The sequence below is a fragment of the Pseudophryne corroboree genome, chromosome 8, assembly GCF_028390025.1.
Source record: "Pseudophryne corroboree isolate aPseCor3 chromosome 8, aPseCor3.hap2, whole genome shotgun sequence".
NCBI classification, from domain to species: Eukaryota; Metazoa; Chordata; class Amphibia; order Anura; family Myobatrachidae; genus Pseudophryne; species Pseudophryne corroboree.
Window position 1 is genome coordinate 257,517,200 of NC_086451.1, and position 18,921 is coordinate 257,536,120.

At 47.5% G+C, this 18,921-nt stretch overlaps 1 long non-coding RNA gene across 3 annotated transcripts in view; it reads left to right on the forward strand.

Annotated features, from left to right (window-relative positions):
* The window catches only part of LOC134947694 (uncharacterized), a 54,053-nt gene that overhangs the window by 22,472 nt on the left and 12,660 nt on the right, over positions 1-18,921 (forward strand). For 2 of the 3 annotated variants that reach the window (XR_010182699.1, XR_010182700.1), the window contains exons 2-3: positions 17,026-17,208; positions 17,381-17,481. This is a non-coding gene — a long non-coding RNA (uncharacterized LOC134947694). The remainder of the gene's footprint in view (positions 1-17,025; positions 17,209-17,380; positions 17,482-18,921) is intronic. The other variant, XR_010182701.1, reaches the window with a different exon arrangement.

Below are 18,921 nucleotides of genomic sequence, written 5' to 3' on the forward strand. Positions count from 1 at the left end.
GGGGAGTGTTTTTTGGAAGGGCCATCCTGCGTGACACTGCAGTGCCACTCCTAGATGGGCCAGGTGTTTGTGTCGGCCACTAGGGTCGCTTATCTTACTCACACAGCTACCTCATTGCGCCTCTTTTTTTCTTTGCGTCATGTGCTGTTTGGGGAGTGTTTTTTGGAAGGGCCATCCTGCGTGACACTGCAGTGCCACTCCTAGATGGGCCAGGTGTTTGTGTCGGCCACTAGGGTCGCTTATCTTACTAACACAGCTACCTCATTGCGCCTCTTTTTTTCTTTGCGTCATGTACTGTTTGGGGAGTGTTTTTTGGAAGGGCCATCCTGCGTGACACTGCAGTGCCACTCCTAGATGGGCCAGGTGTTTGTGTCGGCCACTAGGGTCGCTTATCTTACTCACACAGCTACCTCATTGCGCCTCTTTTTTTCTTTGCGTCATGTGCTGTTTGGGGAGTGTTTTTTGGAAGGGCCATCCTGCGTGACACTGCAGTGCCACTCCTAGATGGGCCAGGTGTTTGTGTCGGCCACTAGGGTCACTTATCTTACTCACACAGCTACCTCATTGCGCCTCTTTTTTTCTTTGCGTCATGTGCTGTTTGGGGAGTGTTTTTTGGAAGGGCCATCCTGCGTGACACTGCAGTGCCACTCCTAGATGGGCCAGGTGTTTGTGTCGGCCACTAGGGTCGCTTATCTTACTCACACAGCTACCTCATTGCGCCTCTTTTTTTCTTTGCGTCATGTGCTGTTTGGGGAGTGTTTTTTGGAAGGGCCATCCTGCGTGACACTGCAGTGCCACTCCTAGATGGGCCAGGTGTTTGTGTCGGCCACTAGGGTCGCTTATCTTACTCACACAGCTACCTCATTGCGCCTCTTTTTTTCTTTGCGTCATGTGCTGTTTGGGGAGTGTTTTTTGGAAGGGCCATCCTGCGTGACACTGCAGTGCCACTCCTAGATGGGCCAGGTGTTTGTGTCGGCCACTAGGGTCGCTTATCTTACTCACACAGCTACCTCATTGCGCCTCTTTTTTTCTTTGCGTCATGTGCTGTTTGGGGAGTGTTTTTTGGAAGGGCCATCCTGCGTGACACTGCAGTGCCACTCCTAGATGGGCCAGGTGTTTGTGTCGGCCACTAGGGTCGCTTATCTTACTCACACAGCTACCTCATTGCGCCTCTTTTTTTCTTTGCGTCATGTGCTGTTTGGGGAGTGTTTTTTGGAAGGGCCATCCTGCGTGACACTGCAGTGCCACTCCTAGATGGGCCAGGTGTTTGTGTCGGCCACTAGGGTCGCTTAGCTTAGTCATCCAGCGACCTCGGTGCAAATTTTAGGACTAAAAATAATATTGTGAGGTGTGAGGTATTCAGAATAGACTGAAAATGAGTGGAAATTATGGTTTTTGAGGTTAATAATACTTTGGGGTCAAAATGACCCCCAAATTCTATGATTTAAGCAGTTTTTTAGTGTTTTTTGAAAAAAAACACCCGAATCCAAAACACACCCGAATCCGACAAAAAAAATTCGGTGAGGTTTTGCCAAAACGCGGTCGAACCCAAAACACGGCCGCGGAACCGAACCCAAAACCAAAACACAAAACCCGAAAAATTTCAAGTGCACATCTCTAGCCTTAGCAGAATCGAAGTCTCTAGATGTGGTCAGAGCTTTGAAAATTTATGTAGCCAGAACGGCTCAGATTAGGAAAATGGAGGCTCTGTTTGTCCTGTATGATCCCAACAAGATTGGGGCTCCTGCTTCCAAGCAGACTATTGCACGCTGGATCTGTAATACGATTCAGCAAGCTCATTCTACGGCTGGATTGACGTTACCGAAATCGGTGAAGGCCCATTCTACCAGAAAGCTGGGCTCATCCTGAGTGGCTGCCAGGGGGGTCTTGGCATTACAGCTTTGCCGAGCAGCTACTTGGTCGGGTTCAAACACTTTTGCAAAGTTTTACAAGTTTGATACCCTGGCTAAGGAGGACCTCTTGTTTGGTCAATCGGTGCTGCAGAGTCATCCGCACTCTCCCGCCCGTTCTTGAGCTTTGGTATAAACCCCATGGTTTTTGAAGTGTCCCCGGCATCCTCTAGGATGTAGGAGAAAATAGGATTTTAATATCTACCGGTAAATCCTTTTCTCTTAGTCTGTAGAGGATGCTGGGCGCCCGTCCCAGGGCGTACTGTATCTGCAGCTATTGGTTAAGGTTACACACGTGTTGTGTTGCGTTTATAGTCAGCCTGTTGCTGTTGTTATTCATGCCGTTGCATGCGTTGGGTTAAATGCCATGTTGTACGGCATGCTTGAGGTGTGAGCTGGTATGTATCTCATCTTAGTTTAAATCAAAATAAATCCTTTTTCCTCGGAATGTCCGTCTCCCTGGGCACAGTTCCTATAACTGGAGTCTGGAGGAGGGGCATAGAGGGAGGAGCCAGTTCACACCCCTTTTAAACTCTTAAAGTGCCCATGTATCCTGTGGATCCCGTCTATACCCCATGGTTCTTGAAGTGTCCCTAGCATCCTCTACGGACTAAGAGAAAAGGATTTACCGGTAGGTATTAAAATCCTATTATTTAAAAATCCTAAATTGGTGACAGGGCTGGTGCTAGACTTTGTGGAGCTCAGGGCGAAAGTTTCCTTTGGGTCCCCCCCATGTTTAAAATAGGAATAGTGTGCTCTGAAGGCGTGCAAAAAAAAATATAGAGGCATGACCACAGAATAATACCAATTCAGATTACACCGCACAGTATTGTCCGTAATTCACCTTACACACCAGTAGAGCTGTTTATACATGATACTCCGCAGCTTCTAATGCAGAGAGAGGTGCTGCAACAGCAGCTGGGGCACATGGGGTAATTCTGATCTGATCGCTGGGCTGCGTTTTTTGCTGCCCTGCGATCAGATAGTCGCCGCCTACACGGGGAGGGGAAAAGCACTGTGCAAGTGTGTGTTGGCTTCTGTAGCAGAGCTGCACAAAAATCAGTTTGTGCAGTCTCTGCGCAGCCCAGGACTTTCTCAGCCGCTGCGATAGAATCCTGCTGATCGGGGCCGAAGTTGATGTTAGACACCCTCCCTCAAAATGCCTGAGCCTGTCTGCGTTTTTCCGAACACTCCTGGGAAACGGTCAGTTGACACCCACAAACGCACACTGTCAATCACCTTGCGATCGCCCGTGCGTTCGGATTTTTCGCTCCATCCCGTCGCTAGGCACAGATAACTGTTGCTGTTGTGTGACACGTCGGCACATTGTGGCTCAGACACATGCACAGTTCGGATCTGACCGCACGCTATGCGAAAATGCTCAGATCTGAATTACCCCCACAGAGAGGTGCTGCAGCATTATTGTAGAGAAAGGTGCTGTAGCAGCCAGGGCAGAGAGGGGTGCTGCAACAGCTGGAGCAGAGACAGTTGCCACAGCAGCCAAGGTAGAAAGAGGTGCTGCAGCAGCTGGGCCAGAAAGAGGTGCCGCAGCAGTTGGGAAAAGAAGAGGTGGGACAGAGAGAGATGCTGTAGCAGCGGGGGCAGAAAGTGGTGCTGCAGGACAGAAGCACGGCCGTAACTAGGGGGGGCCTAAGGGGTCACGTGCCCCGGGCGCGGAGGTTCAGGGGGCGCGGCAAAAGCTGCCTGGCTCCTACGACCGCTGCTTCACTTCCATCCCCTGCGATTGCCTCCCGCAGCTGACCCGCCGCTGCTCGGTGTCCTCTGCTCTCCCGCCCGGCAGCACCTCCTGCCTCCCGCGTCCTGACTGGATAATAGATGCGGCACAGAGCCCTGGCGGTGGCTGTGCGCGCATCGTCACCTGTTGCCCCTGACATCCGGCACCCGCTCCAAGCCGCAAACGCTGGCCTCAATGCATGGAGGCAAAGGACCAGACTCCACTCTCTACTGTCTACTCCAGTGGTGAGTGGAGGTGTTATTTATATATTTTTAGTTATTTATTTTCTGTGTGTTTTTTATATATATATATATATATATATATATATATATATAATTCCATATGCCACATAGCAATACATAATAATTACCTAGATCACTCATACAAAAAAGCACTGGTGAAGATAGGTAAAATCTAGATAAAGTATAAATATAGTTGTATACTGTAGGAGGGTCAGACCCTTCTATATAACTATATTTATACTTTATCTAGATTTTAACTATCTTCACTAGTGCTTTTTTGTATGAGTGATCTAGGTAATTATTATGTATTGCTATGTGGCATATGGAATTCTAGTACTGTAATGTTTCATGACATACATCCTGTGTTGTACTGCAGCTATCTGATTTGTTTAACTGGTCACTATGGTGATGGGGTTTGGGTGGACGTGACGGCGGATAGCTGCTACGTCATCATGAAGCGTCCCGCTACGGCGTCTGGCGGGCGGGAGAATCATTCACAGCGGTGGGGGATTTAAGGTGAGAGATTTTTCATTCTGTTTGTATCCTGGCGACAAATTATAATGAACTGAAACGTTGATCTATTCCTACGGATTGTGGCAATTTATTTACCTGTATTTACAATGCTTTGAGTGCCGCTTCTCTGCAACGGTTCTATAGCCCATTTGGCTGTGAGGGCACCGGGCGTGAAGTCTCTGTTTCTTGAAGTGCCGGACATCTTACCAATGTATATGTGTACATACATATATATATATTTATATATACACTTGTTAATGAAGGGCACTATTGTGCAGTGTAATGAGATTAAGGGTGCACTACTGTGCGGCGTAGTTTTGTGATTTTTGTTGTTGTTAATGTATGTATTTTATTGTGTGTGTGTGTGTGTGTGTGTGTGTGTGGGGGTGGGGGGGGGGTGGGGGGGGGGGGTGTTAATTACTGCCTTTCCCCGGGTGCCGAAAATCCTAGTTTCGGCCCTGACAGAAGCAACCCTGCTGCACAGCTACAAGCAGACAGTGAGACATAAAGAGGTGGACTGTCCTGCTGGCTGTCAGTGCCTCCAGCTGTCACCTCTGGCCTCCTCTGTTCCCTACGTAGTCTCCAAGTCAGTGTGCGCCCCTCTGCTTCTCCTCCTGCTATGCGGCTGTCGGCAGCAGCTAGCGGTATAGGGAGGGAGGGGGGGTAGACGTGGCACGACCTCTAACTTTTCCGGCGCCCGGAGCTTGCGTTCCACCGGAGCCACCCTCGCTACACCCCTGTCTGTGTGTAAGAGACACAGAGTATGCATCAGTGTGTGTGACAGAGTATTTGTCAGTGTGTGTAAGAAGCATAGAGTGTGCATCAGTGTGTATGAGTACCATAGGGGGTACATATTATCAATATTAGACTAAAGACGACACAGATTATTACTAGCGTAAAGGGGTACTGATTAAATGTATTAAATTAATGGTGGCATAAATTAATATTATTTGTATTCTACAAATGCTGTCACTGATTTATTATAAAACTAAAGGGGACACAAATAAGATGTTGGTTGGTCGCACCCCTTTAGCAGGCAGCTGCATTTCCCTGGTGGGCCTTTAATGTCCCAGTCCCTCACTGCCCCGCAGTACGTAGCCTAACCCTCCGCTCCCATAACCTAAGCCTCCACTCTGCACAGAATGCCAACATTTCACATTGTCAACGGGTCAACATTCTGCAGATGTTGACATGTTCTATAAATCGACATCACCATAAATTAAAGTGAGCCAGAACGGGGCGGAACTGCGCCTCACCCGATGTGTGCAGACGCCGCAGGGAGATGCTGGGTGCCCGCTGTTACCAGCGGCACCCAGCTCTCCGCACACAGTGGAAGCCCGGCAGCAGGAGCTCAGTACTGATCTCCTGCTTCCGGCTCACGGCTCTAGTGTGTGCTATGAGAGAGACGTCATGACGTCTCTCTCATAGTGCAGGGAGCTGGACACCAGGAGGATCACAGAGGTCGGACGCGGGAGCGGGCTTGGTAAGTATGGTGTTTTTTTTTTTTAAGGCACTGGGGGCAAGCTACAGGGGGCAAGCTACACGGGGTAAACTACTGGGGGCAAACTACAGGGGCGCATTACTACTGGGGGCATTACTACTTGGGGCACACTACTGGGGGGCATAACTACAGGGGCTAAGCTACTGGGGGCATTACTATTTGGGGACTAAATTACAGGGGGGGCTAAACTACAAGGGGCATTACTACAGGGGGGCTAAACTACAAGGGGACAAACTACAGAGGGCATTACTACTGGGGGCATTACTACTTGGGGCAAGCTACATGGGGCTAACTACTGGGGGCAAACTACAGGGGTGCATTACTACTGGGGGGCATAACTACAGTGGTGCATTACTACTGGGGGCATAACTACAGGGGCGCATTACTACTGGAGGCATAACTACAGTGGCATTACTACTGGGGGCAAACTACAGGGGCATTACTACAGCGGGGCTAAGCTACAAGGGGGCATTACTACTGGGGGCAAAACTACTGGGGGCATTACTACTTGGGGCAAGCTACAGGGGGCTAACTACTGGGGGCAAGCTACATGGGGCTAACTACAGGGGGCAAACTACAAGGGGGCAAACTACTGGGGCAAACTATAGGGGCGCATTACTACTGGGGGCATAACTACAGGGGCACATTACTACTGGAGGCATAATTACTACTTGAGGCATAAACTACAAGGGGGCAAACTACAGGGGGCATAACTACAGGGGCTAAACTACAGGGGCTAAACTACTGGGGGCGTTCCTACTTGGATCAAACTACATGGGGCTAAACTACTGGGGGCATTGCATAAGGGGCACCACTACTATGGGCTCTATATAAGGGGCTCTACCAGTACAGTGGACATTGCATAAGGAGCACTACTACTGTGTTTCATTGTAAAAGGGGCGCTACTGCTGTGGGCATTGTGTATTATGGGGTGCTACTACTGTGGGCATTATGTGTATTAGGGGTGCTACTACTGTGGGCATTATTACCATTGTGTGACCACGCCCCTTTCATTTTGAGACCACACCCCTTTGGGGGGCACGCGTCTACGGCGCGCGCAATACTTTTATTGCATGGGCGCCTGGGGGTGAGTTCCACCACCTCTCTAGGACCACTTTAAGCACTGGACATCACAACTGTTTGAATGTTGACATAGCGACTGCATCCCATTGTAAATTATAATGAATTACTCAGTAATTTCAGAGCAAATAAATGCACTATGGCCCTTTTCTTTAACACATGCAAGTTATCGGGTAGAAGTGTATATCTAGTGATCCCTACATGTCTGTCTTACAAGAGTGCACAGGTAGAAGAAAACTAGAGAGTACAAAAGATTAGCATTAACCCTCCAAAGCATTGGCGTGCGCAGGGGGGGTTCCTGGTGCGCACAGGCACCCCCTAATGTCTGTAACCCCTTCACACACACCTGCTGCTGCAGTATCGGCGATCGCCGAGAGTGCTTATTTCTGTCATCCCGCCCATTGCGCCCGCCACCCCCTCCACTCAGTCTGGCTGTCATTCATTTTTATGGTGCAGCATCACTGACGTAATCCTACTCCCAGTTCCTCTAACCTGTAGGATGTGTCGTGATGATGTCATGCCGTGTGTATGCCCGCTCATGCTCCCACCAACGCTCTCTCTCTCCTCATCATGTGCCAACGCCACAGAATACAGCGTTCCTCTTGGAGGAGGACAAGTTCAAATTCAATATCAATATAAATTTCGAGAGATTAGGCTATAATCCATGGTAATAAAATATACAAATTGAACATATATTAAACAGATTTTATATATCTATATCTCTCTCTCTCTCTCTCTCTCTCTATATATATATATATATATATATATATATATATATCTGTGCATCAATTCTCTATATTATTTAGTTTGCATTGAGTGCCAATATGTGGTGGTAGACACGCCTGATAGGCGGTGCTAAACACGCCCTTCTAATTGTGCACCCCCTAATAAAATGTCCTGCGCACGCCTATGCTCCAAAGAAAATGTCAGTGAAGGTCTTACCCTACTACGAGCAAGCAGAGCATTTCATTGCTTCACACAAAACTAAATGCCTTTGACTGGATTGAAGATCAGCAATGATGGAGTTAATTACTGTAGAATCAAAGATGCTCATGCATTAACATTTGATGATGTCTGCTCAATCCCAGAATCCCTTTGTTTCCTATGAATGTAGAGCATATGGTTTATATCAGCTGGAAACATACAAATGTCCCTTTCTTCCCATTCTGTCTTTTGTCAGAGCTATCAGATAACTATATTCTGTAACAACATAAATATGATCGCAGTATAAGACCTATGTGTTCTCTGTAAAGGCAACTGCATGACATTTGAAAATAAATGATATTAGTGTTTACAGTATACACCCTAGTATCAGTCTAATTACCAAGACAGTGTGGTAGCAATCATTATGCATCACATTATGGGCCTGATTCCGAGACAGACACAGCAGTATCTGCGACTTTATGCTAATGCATAACAAAGCCCTTCCCTGGTGCACATCTGTGCATCCCAATGTGCAAGGACTGAGACGTCCATTCTCAGCACACATGGGCACTGAAATAATGCTTGGTGCATCTTTATACACGTCATCAGTCCATACTTGACTACTCTCAGAAACAGTCAGGGGGCTCCTGAAATTGGATGGCGCTCCTGGCCTGGGGTGGAGCTGTAACAATATAAAGGAGGCAGAACAGAGGGCGTGGAAGCCATGATCACGTCATTGTAGCCAAGCCCCTACTATACAATGCCGAGATTACCGGCATTATACAGCAGGGGGCGTGGCTATGAGGACTTGAATCAACAACTATCGCGTCATCGGCTGCCTGGACCACCCACTTTACACGCTAAGTGGGCAGCCGGGCACCACCAAAATTGGGAGACTTGCCTGTTGTTCCTTGGGGTAGGAAGGGCCATCCAATTTTCGGGAGCCTCCAGGCCATTTCGGGAGAGTAGGCAAGTATGTACTGCTCTGCTGCAGGAAGTCTGTAGTCAAGACCGACACTACCATTCCAGCTTTAGGCAGCTGCCTAGGGGCGCTGGCCACTAGAATGCACCACTGAGTCCACCTACTACAGTAATAAGGATTTCTCTGATAGAGATAGTCTTCATCTACATGATGCTGGTGGCAACTGAGGGTGTTAGCAAGAGCAGTCGCTGCTTCCGATGGTCTCTGGGATAACCACATGTGCTGTCCCTGTCACTCTTCTTACACAGCCAGCCTGGCAGCTCCTATCCCCTGCTGTTTCCTCCCCTCCAATCCCTTCCCTCACTCCTAGATGGGAACTAGGGATGGCCATTGGGCACTAGGGATGGGCGATGATACCATTGATGGATAACCTCGATGGTGTGAAACCATCTGGATTGGAGCTATCGAAGGTTTCACCCACCGATGGTCACACCTGATTAAGTGTACTACGAACTGCTGGCCAATCAAAGCTCGGGGGCAGGGCCTTGTGGGTGTCGGAGCAGAGCTAAGCTCCATGTCATGACACCTTGGGAAAGAAAAAAAAAGGAAACCATGTGGCTTTCCCCATATATGGTAAAAGTAGTTACCATTGGTCATAGATCATCAAGGATTTCAAATCAAACTGAGTGAGAGGAGGAGCTGGTTTGTGCTGGGGATGGGAACAGAAACTGCAAGCTGGTATCTATCTGGTGGCAACAGGTAAGTGCTGTGTGTTCCTGTATCAGGTATAAACTAACACCCAAGAGTGCAGCACCTGCAATTTATTTAGTTTTGTTTTCTAAATTCTGAAAACACATCTGTGTCACCTTTCTCCCTATCCCAGCTGCCGGAGAAAGGTGAATGAGGGATAAGTACTTTCAAACGCAATGTCTGTAGTCCCAGGTCAGAAGTTCTTGCATGTGCCTTGGTCACTTGCATGTGAAAGGGGGAACCTTGTGTCTGCTAGACCAGTCCAACAGCTAATGTAGGACATTTTATGGGTGAGCCCAGCAGCTACTAGGTTGACCGCAGACTCTCTGGGCACTAAGTGGATGCCACATGCACACCACCCATATGGAGGTATGAGTGCACGTGATATTGATTGATATTTTTTTTATAGGCTTATGAAGGTATGTTTTATTGTTAATAAGATTTCTCTTATGTCCTAGAGGATACTGGGAATCCATTGATAAAGTCAGGTCTATTTCTAACAATGATCTAAAATGCCAGCGTTAATATATGTTGCCAACGCAAGGCGCATCTTATTACCATATACAATAAAAGTGAGCTGTACGTCGCAAACACTACATCCCTTAAGAGAAAATAAGTACTCACACACATTGTCTGATTGAGGTCCAAAGCTCATTGATGTATATATTTGTTATCAAAAGGATATGTATACAATATATCACATGTACAGTATATATATGGTTACAAAGTACATTTTTATAGGAAGCAATTGTTACAAAAGAATTCATACAATCACGGCCAGCATACAATTATCATCTCCCTCAATGCACACTTCGCTCTGATTCCTCCATCTTTGGATCTGCCGCAACACCAGCTAACAACAACTGATCAGAACAGCATCTTGAACAGCACCCAGCAAAAAAACAGGAAACCTTGTGTGTGGGATCAGCTATACACTGTGTATGCTGAGGAAGTATATGCCTTCTGTTATTGGTCCAGGTGAGGGAACTTTCTCATTCATAATGAGTCATTGGTCAGTTCATATGCAAGCCTTGAAGAAGACATCAAAGGGGCTGGCCTCTGGTTTCCTGTCCATCTGCTTTCTTTTGGAATGTTCTTTGTCATTAGAATTGTGGCTTTATATTCCTACATTTGATCATAACTACTCATTGCAATGTGCTACAATCTAACCACAGGCATCAAATCAATCTACTCATTAATCTGATTACTTTGACACCAAGCATGACATGTCCATCTTGCTCCGCTCCAACAATACACATATATGATGTTATACTCCATTATATAATTTAAAACCTTATAATGTCTAGTGCTTGATATGTTTAATTTATGTGCTGTATGAAATATGTGTTGAATATCTCTTTGTGGCATGTCTGTGTAAATGCGTATGTTACCATATATTGCTGTGCATTTTCGCAAGCATAGCAACTCATAATGTGTGGAGTTTGTATGTTCTCTCTATGTAATATTTTTTACTTCGACACCATTTAGTACCATGGGGTATAGACGGTCCACTAGGAGCCTTGGGCACTTTAAGAATTTGATAGTGTGCGCTGGCTCCTCCCTCTATGCCCCTCCTACCAGACTCAGTTTAGAAAATGTGCCCAGAGGAGCCGGTCACGTCGCATGGAAGCTCCTGAAGAGGTTACTGCATTTTTTTTCTCTGTTTGTTATTCTCAGTCAGGACTGGATGGCACCAGCCTGCCTGCTTCGTGGGACTTAGGGGGTAAGTTGCCCAACCTCTTGAAAGGTTAATGGACCCATTCCCCGCTGACAGGACACTAGCTCCTGAGGGAACTATTTGCACGCCCCACCATGGCGAGCGTACATTCCCACAGCACGCCGCCATCCATAACAGAGCCAGAAGAAAGAAGAGTACTGAGTACTGAGCCGGCGTCCCTGTTAGCAGGTCGCCGGCCATTATGGCGGCATGAGGGTACAGAGACGCACGGCTTCTACGGGGGCGGTAGAGTCTCGGGACTCAGTACACAGTGTGGATGCACCGCTTCTGAGGGAGCGAACTGAGCCTAGTGTACACAGTACCCAGACTGGCATTACAGATTTAAAAGGCGACTGACTCCATTTTAAGCATAAAAATGACCTCAGCCAGTATAAAAAAGAGGGAGGACCGCACACCATTGTAGGGGCGGGGCTTCACTATGAGAGGATCCAGCAGCTCACCAGCGACATCTTTCCTCTGCAGTGGACACAGACGCTGACTGACAGGGACGCGCAGATACTCCGGAGAGACTCCAGATTACCTCAGTGGTACCAGGGGGCCATAGCGGGGGGTGGAGCACTTACTAGTGTACTAAGTCCCCAATCTGGGTACTTAGTCTGCGACCCGGCTAAGCTTGGCATTAACAGTAAGGGCGCTGTGTGCTGGCTCCAGGCTATCTCAGTGTCACTCTTGAAGGGCTCTTTGTGGGTTAATTGTGCTTTAAACCTGTTCCTGTGTGTGTGTGTGTGTGTGTGTGTGTGCTGTCACTGTCACAGTATGTCAGGCAAAGAGTGTGTACTCAATGCAGTGCACCCTACCATGCTAGCGGGGCAGAACCAGCTTGGCTGAATTTCATTAGGGGAATGATTTCCAATATTTCCACTAAATTGTCCCGCAATGAGAAAGAGACGCAATAATTAAGACAATCGATGACTGAGTTTATGAACAGAGACTCAGGAGGTCATTCAGAGTTGATCGCTCGCTAGCTACTTTTAGCAGCAGTGCAAATGCATAGTCGCTGCCCACGGGGGAGTGTATTTTCGCTTTGCAAGTGTGCGAACGCCTGTGCAGCTGAGCAGTACAAAAACATTTTGTGCAAAACAAGACCAGCCCTGTAGTTACTTACTCTGTGCGATGATTGCAGCAACGAAGTTCCCGGAATTGACGTCAGATACCTGCCCTGCAAACACTTGGACACGCCTGCGTTTTCCCAAACACTCCCAGAAAATGGTCAGTTGACACCCATAAACGCCCTCTTCCTGTCAATCTCCTTGCGATCGGCTGTGCGAATAGAATCTTCACTAGATCCAGTGCACAACACCAATGCTCTTTGTGCCTGTACGACGCACGTGCACATTGCGGCGCATACGGATGCACAGTTTTGCCATTTTTTTACCTGATTGCTGTGCTGCGAAAATCGGCAGCAACTCGGAATGACCCCCTCAGTACCCAAACCAAACCAGCGTCTCAGTTCCCTGCCATTTGTCTGCAAAAGCGTCCTTTGGCCCATATCCTGCAGTCTGACTCTGATGATGAGGGGTCAGACATGGAAGAGGGGGAGGTGGATGCAGGGGTGGGGGAGGCTACTCAGTCACAGGGAAAAGAAGATCTCATAGAAGCCATTAGAGAGGTTTTGCATATCCCTGATAAGGTAACAGAGGAGACTGAGGAATCTTATTTTAATGTAAAAAAGAAATCCTCAGCCACTTTTCCTGTGTCAAAGGAACTAAATACCCTGTTTGGAGAACTGTGGGTTAATCCTGATAGGAAATTTTAAATCCCTAAAAGGTTGATATCATCTTTTCTTTTTCCTCCTGAGGATAGGCAAAAATGGAAAATCCACCAATAGTGGATGCATCAGTATCCAGGCTGTCACGGAAAATTGTGTTGCCTGTCCCTGGTGCAGCCTCCCTAAAAGACACGGCTGATCGTAGAATTGAGAATACACTCAAATCTTTGTATACAGCTGCCGGGGTGGCACAGAGACCCACTATAGCATGTGGGGGGATTACTAAGGCCATCGCAAAATGGTCGGGTAACCTAATTGAGGGGTTAGGTACCTTGGCTAAGGGGGAGATTATTTCACTCTTGCAACATATACAGGACTCTGCAAATTTTATGGTAGAAGTTATAAAAGAAATAGGCCTACTTAATGCACGCCCCACTGCTTTGGCAGAGTCAGCACGCAGAGGCTTATGGCTATGCCAGTGGACTGCCGACGCAGACTCCAGAAAAGGCGTGGAAGGCCTACCCTTCACAAGAGAGGCCTTATTTGGAGATGAACTAGACAAATGGATCTCCAAAGCTACTGTGGGTAAGTCCACATATCTTCCTTCTGCAGCTCCCCCAGCCACGAAGGCTTAGTCAGGACCTAATCTACAGTCCTTTCGGACTGCAAAGTTCAATGGCAAAGCCAGAGGTTCTTCTACAGCCACCAGAGACGCTAGCGGTAAACCACGAAAACCAGTAACTGCAGGTTCACAGGAACAGAGCTCAAGTTCTGCTTCCGCAAAGCCTTCAGAATGATGGTGGACCGCGATGCCTGGAAGACTGGCAGATGGGAGCCCGACTAAAGTTTTTCAGTCACATCTGGTCAACATCATACCAGGATTCCTGGGTCATAGATCTTATTTCCCAGGGCTACAGACTGGAGTTTCAGGAGCTCCCACCTCACAGATTCTTCAAATCATCCTTACCAGTTTCACAGGAAGCAAGTATAACCTTACAGGACGCCATTCAAAAACTGGTACAGACTCAGGTCATTGTTCCAGTTTCACCTCACCTGCAAAACAGGGGATATTATTCCAACCTGTTTGTAGTACCGAAACCGGATGGTTTGGTAAGGTCGATTTTGAACCTCAAGTCATTGAACCCGTATTTAAGAGTGTTCAAATTCAAGATGGAGTCTCTGCAGCTGTGATCTCAGGTCTGGAGCAGGGGGAATTTCTAGTGTCTCTGAATATTAAGATGCATACCTTCACATTCCGATCTGTCCGCCTCATCATGCTTATCTACAGTTTGCACTGCAGGACTGTCACTACCAGTTCCAGGCCCTGCCTTTTGGTCTCTCCACGGCACCGAGAGTGTTCACCAAGGTGATGGCAGAGATGATGCTTCTACTCCGCAAACAGGGAGTGAACATAATTCCATACCTGGATGATCTTCTGATAAAGGTACCGTCCAGGAGCGGTTGATGGACAGTATTCGCCTCTCAACCACACTACTCCTGGATCACGGGTGGATTCTGAACTTACCAAAATCTTACCTGGAACTGACGCAGAAACTTTCCTTTCTGGGAATGATACTGGACACGGAATCTCAGAGAGTGTTCCTTCCTGTGGAGAAGGCTATGGAAATCCAGTCAATGGTTCGGGCTGTTCTGAAGCCAACCTGGATCTCGGTGCATCTGTGCATTTGCCTTCTGGGGAAAATGGTGGCCTCTTACGAGGCACTTCAGTACAGAAGGTTTCATGTGAGGCCCTTCCAGCTAGATCTATTGGACAAATGGTCTGGATCACATCTTCACATGCACCAGAGGATCCATCTGTCGCCAAGAGCCAGGATCTCCCTGGCTACAGATTTCTCACCTCGTTGAGGGCCAGGGGTTCGGGATTCAGAATTTAATTCTGCTAACCATGGATGCAAGCCTCAGAGGTTGGGGAGCAGTCAACCAGGGGGTACAGTTTCAAGGAAAATGGTCAAGTCAGGAAGTCGTTCTTCCAATAAACATCCTGGAACTCAGGGCTATCTACAATGACCTTCTGCAGGACTCATCCCTACTGGAATCAGGCCATTCAAGTCCAGTCAGACTTGACATAAGAATCAGACATTCAAGGCATTGAATGGGAGCAGTATTTGGAAGGCATGCTGTTCCTTGTAGTGCCAATGGGAGATCCTGGGGGTGGCTTCCGGGTAAGTTAGCTCTCTGTCTGGATGTGTTTTAGTAATAGCCTTTATCATGAGGCCTACTGTGACAAATTGCATGGCACTATGTGGGCCCTGCTATTATGTAGTGTTAGGACTGCTGATATCAGAGAAGCCGTGAAGTGGCTCAGCAGCTTAAACAAGCGTTTGCAAACATGTGTGACTAATTCTCTGAATTTCTATTACCAGATAGGTTCAGGCATGGTTACAGGTAATTTTGAGTGTGCTGGGGGAAATTTAGGGGTGGGGATTTGCAACCCCCACCCTTTTCTGTCTGTTGTTTGTATGTGACCCCTCCCCCTTTCTAGCACCTGGTATATAATTATCTCCAGGAATGATCGCGCAACTGCCATTGTTTGTCTGCCTAAACTCAGAACTCGTCAGCAATTTCTTCCTAAGGTGGTGTCCGCTTTTCACATCAACCAACCTATTGTGGTTTCGGCTGTGACGAACACCTCTGTTACTTCAAAGTCTTTGGATGTTGTGAGCGCTTTGAAGGTGTATGTAAAGAGAACAGCTCGTCACAGGAAATCCGACTCGCTGTTCGTTCTCTATGATCCCAATAAAATTGGGTGTCCTGCTTAAAAGCAGTCTATTGCACGCTGCATCAAGCTCACGATCCAGCATGCTTTTCCACGGCAGGATTGCTGGTTCCAAAATCTGTACAGGCCATTCTACAAGGTCAGTGGGTTCCTCTTGGGCGGCTGCCCGGGGTGTCTCGGCCTTACAGCTCTGCCGAGCAGCTACTTGGTCAGGTTCAATCAGTTTTGCAGGAATCTCAGCACTCTCCCACCCGGTTTTTGAGATTTGGTACTTCCCCATGGTACTAAATGGATTCACAGTATCCTCTGGGACGCAAAAGAAAATTGGATTTTAATTACCTACCGGTAAATCCTTTTCTCGTAGTCCGTAGAGGATACTGGGCACCCGCCCGGTGCTTCGTTTTTCCCGCACTGTTACTTGGTTAAGTATTCTGGTTTGTTCAGCCGTTGCTGTTCATGTTTCAATTTTGGTAAGCATGGCTTTCCTATTGTTCTGTGTGTGCTGGTTCGTAATCTCACCACTTTTATTATATATCCTTCTCTCAAAGTATGTCTGTCTCCTCTGGCACAGCTAGACTGAGTCTGGTAGGAGGGGCATAAAGGGAGGAGCCAGAGCACACTATCAAATTCTTAAAGTGCCCAAGGCTCCTAGTAGACCCGTCTATACCCCATGGTACTAAATGGATTCCCAGTATTCTCTACGGACTACGAGAAAAGGATTTACCGGTAGGTAATTAAAATCCTATTTTATTAGTTATTACATAACATGGGCATGTCTGTTATATAAATTATTTTTAAACTTTAAAGGCCTTAGAGTCGTATGTAAATAGTATATGATTCTTTTTTGCAGCAATTTGAGTTGTTTTAGTGCGCATACACATCTTTCGCACATGCTGCCTGACTTGCGACTGTGTACTATTAGGGAGCTGGAGTGGATATATATGTGGTGGAGGGTTTGGGGGAAGCAGGGACAGCATTGTGAACATTTGCCAAGGGCGCCTTGGAACCTTTCACCAGCCTTGTCTGTAGTGGGTGGACAGCAGCATTGTACATTCCCTCCTCCCCGGGTAACTAGGGACGGGATAATGAGTGTCTGCAGGCAACAGTAAAGTTTGGTGGAGGTTCCTTGCAAGTGTGGGGCTGTATTTCAGGAAATGGAGTTGGGGATTTAGACAGCATAGAGGTGTCCTCAATGCTGAGAAATACAGGTACTTGTCCATCATGCATCAGGGAGGCGTCTGATAGGCTCCAAATTTATTCTGCAGCAGGAAAACAACCTCAAACATACAGCTAATTAAGAACTATCTTCAGGGTGAAGAAGACCAAGAGGTCCTGCAAGTGATGATATGGCCCCAGCAGTGTCCTGATCTCAACATCATCGAGTCTGTCTGTGATTACAAGAAGAGACAGAAGGATTTGAGCAATCCTACATCCACAGAAGAGCTATGGTTAGTTTTCCAAGATGTTTGGAACAACCTTCCTGCCAAGTTCCTTCAAAAACTGTGTGCAAGTGTACCTATAAGAATTTATGCTGTTTTAAAGGCAAAGGTTAGTCACACCAAATAATGATTTGATTTAGATTTATCTTATGTTCATTCACTTTGCATTCTTTTTTGTCAGGACTTGGCCTGCAAGCATTTGTGAAGTATGCATTTGTTAAGGATGTTTTTTAAGGATGCAGTTAGAACCGGAACTGAAACCCATCTCTCCTTTCTTCACAGGTAAAAAAAAACCATCCTCATACTTGTATATCTGAGTTTATCATCTCTCTCTGGCTACACTTTTCACACACCAAGAAAGATTGGCCCTCATTCCGAGTCGTTCGCTCGGTAATTTTCATCGCATCGCAGTGAAATTCCGCTTAGTACGCATGCGCAATATTCGCACTGCGACTGCGCCAAGTAATTTTACAATGAAGATAGTATTTTTACTCACGGCTTTTTCTTCGCTCCGGCGATCGTAGTGTGATTGACAGGAAATGGGTGTTACTGGGCGGAAACACGGCGTTTTAGGGGCGTGTGGAGAAAAACGCTACAGTTTCCGGAAAAAACGCAGGAGTGGCTGGAGAAACGGGGGAGTGTCTGGGCGAACGCTGGGTGTGTTTATGACGTCAAACCAGGAACGACAAGCACTGAACTGATCGCAGATGCCGAGTAAGTCTGAAGCTACTCTGAAACTGCTAAGTAGTTTGTAATCGCAATATTGCGAATACATCGGTCGCAATTTTAAGAAGCTAAGATACACTCCCAGTAGGCGTAGGCTTAGCGTGAGCAACTCTGCTAAATTCGCCTTGCGAGCAATCAACTCGGAATGAGGGCCATTGTCTGCAACTGTCTGTGATCTGTCTCCAAGTCCCTTCTGTAAATTAGCTGAACTTCTGATTGCACACCTCCCCCTTTGCCAGCTAATATAGTGGTAGCATTTAAGAGCAATATCCTCAAGGCCTGCAGTCAGGACTTGGCCTGCAAGCATTTGTGAAGTATGCATTTGTTAAGGATGTTTCTCTAACGTCCTAGTGGATGCTGGGGACTCCGTAAGGACCATGGGGAATAGACGGGCTCCGCAGGAGACATGGGCACTTTAAGAAAGAATTTAGATTCTGGTGTGCTCTGGCTCCTCCCTCTATGTCCCTCCTCCAGACCTCAGTTAGCTCCAGAGGGATCGAACACAGGATCTCACCCTCGTCGTCCGATCCCAGAGCCGCGCCGCCGTCCCCCTCGCAGAGCCGGAAGACTGAAGCCGGGTGAGTATGAGAAGCAAGAAGACTTCGAAATCGGCGGCAGAAGACTCCGTTCTTCACTGAGGTAACGCACAGCACTGCAGCAGTGCGCCATTGCTCCCACACACCTCACATACTCCGGTAACTGTAAGGGTGCAGGGCGCAGGGGGGGGCGCCCTGGGCAGCATATGGACCTCGTTTGGCAAAAGTACACATATTTACAGTTGGGCACTGTATATATGTATGAGCCCCCGCCAAGAAAATGTATATTTAAGCGGGACAGAAGCCCGCCGTCGAGGGGGCTGGGCTTCTTCCTCAGCACTCACCTGCGACATTTTTTCTCCACAGCTCCGCTGAGAGGAAGCTCCCCAGTCTCTCCCCTGCAGATACACGGTAGAAGAGGGTAAAAAGAGAGGGGGGGCACATAATTAGGCGCAAAAAA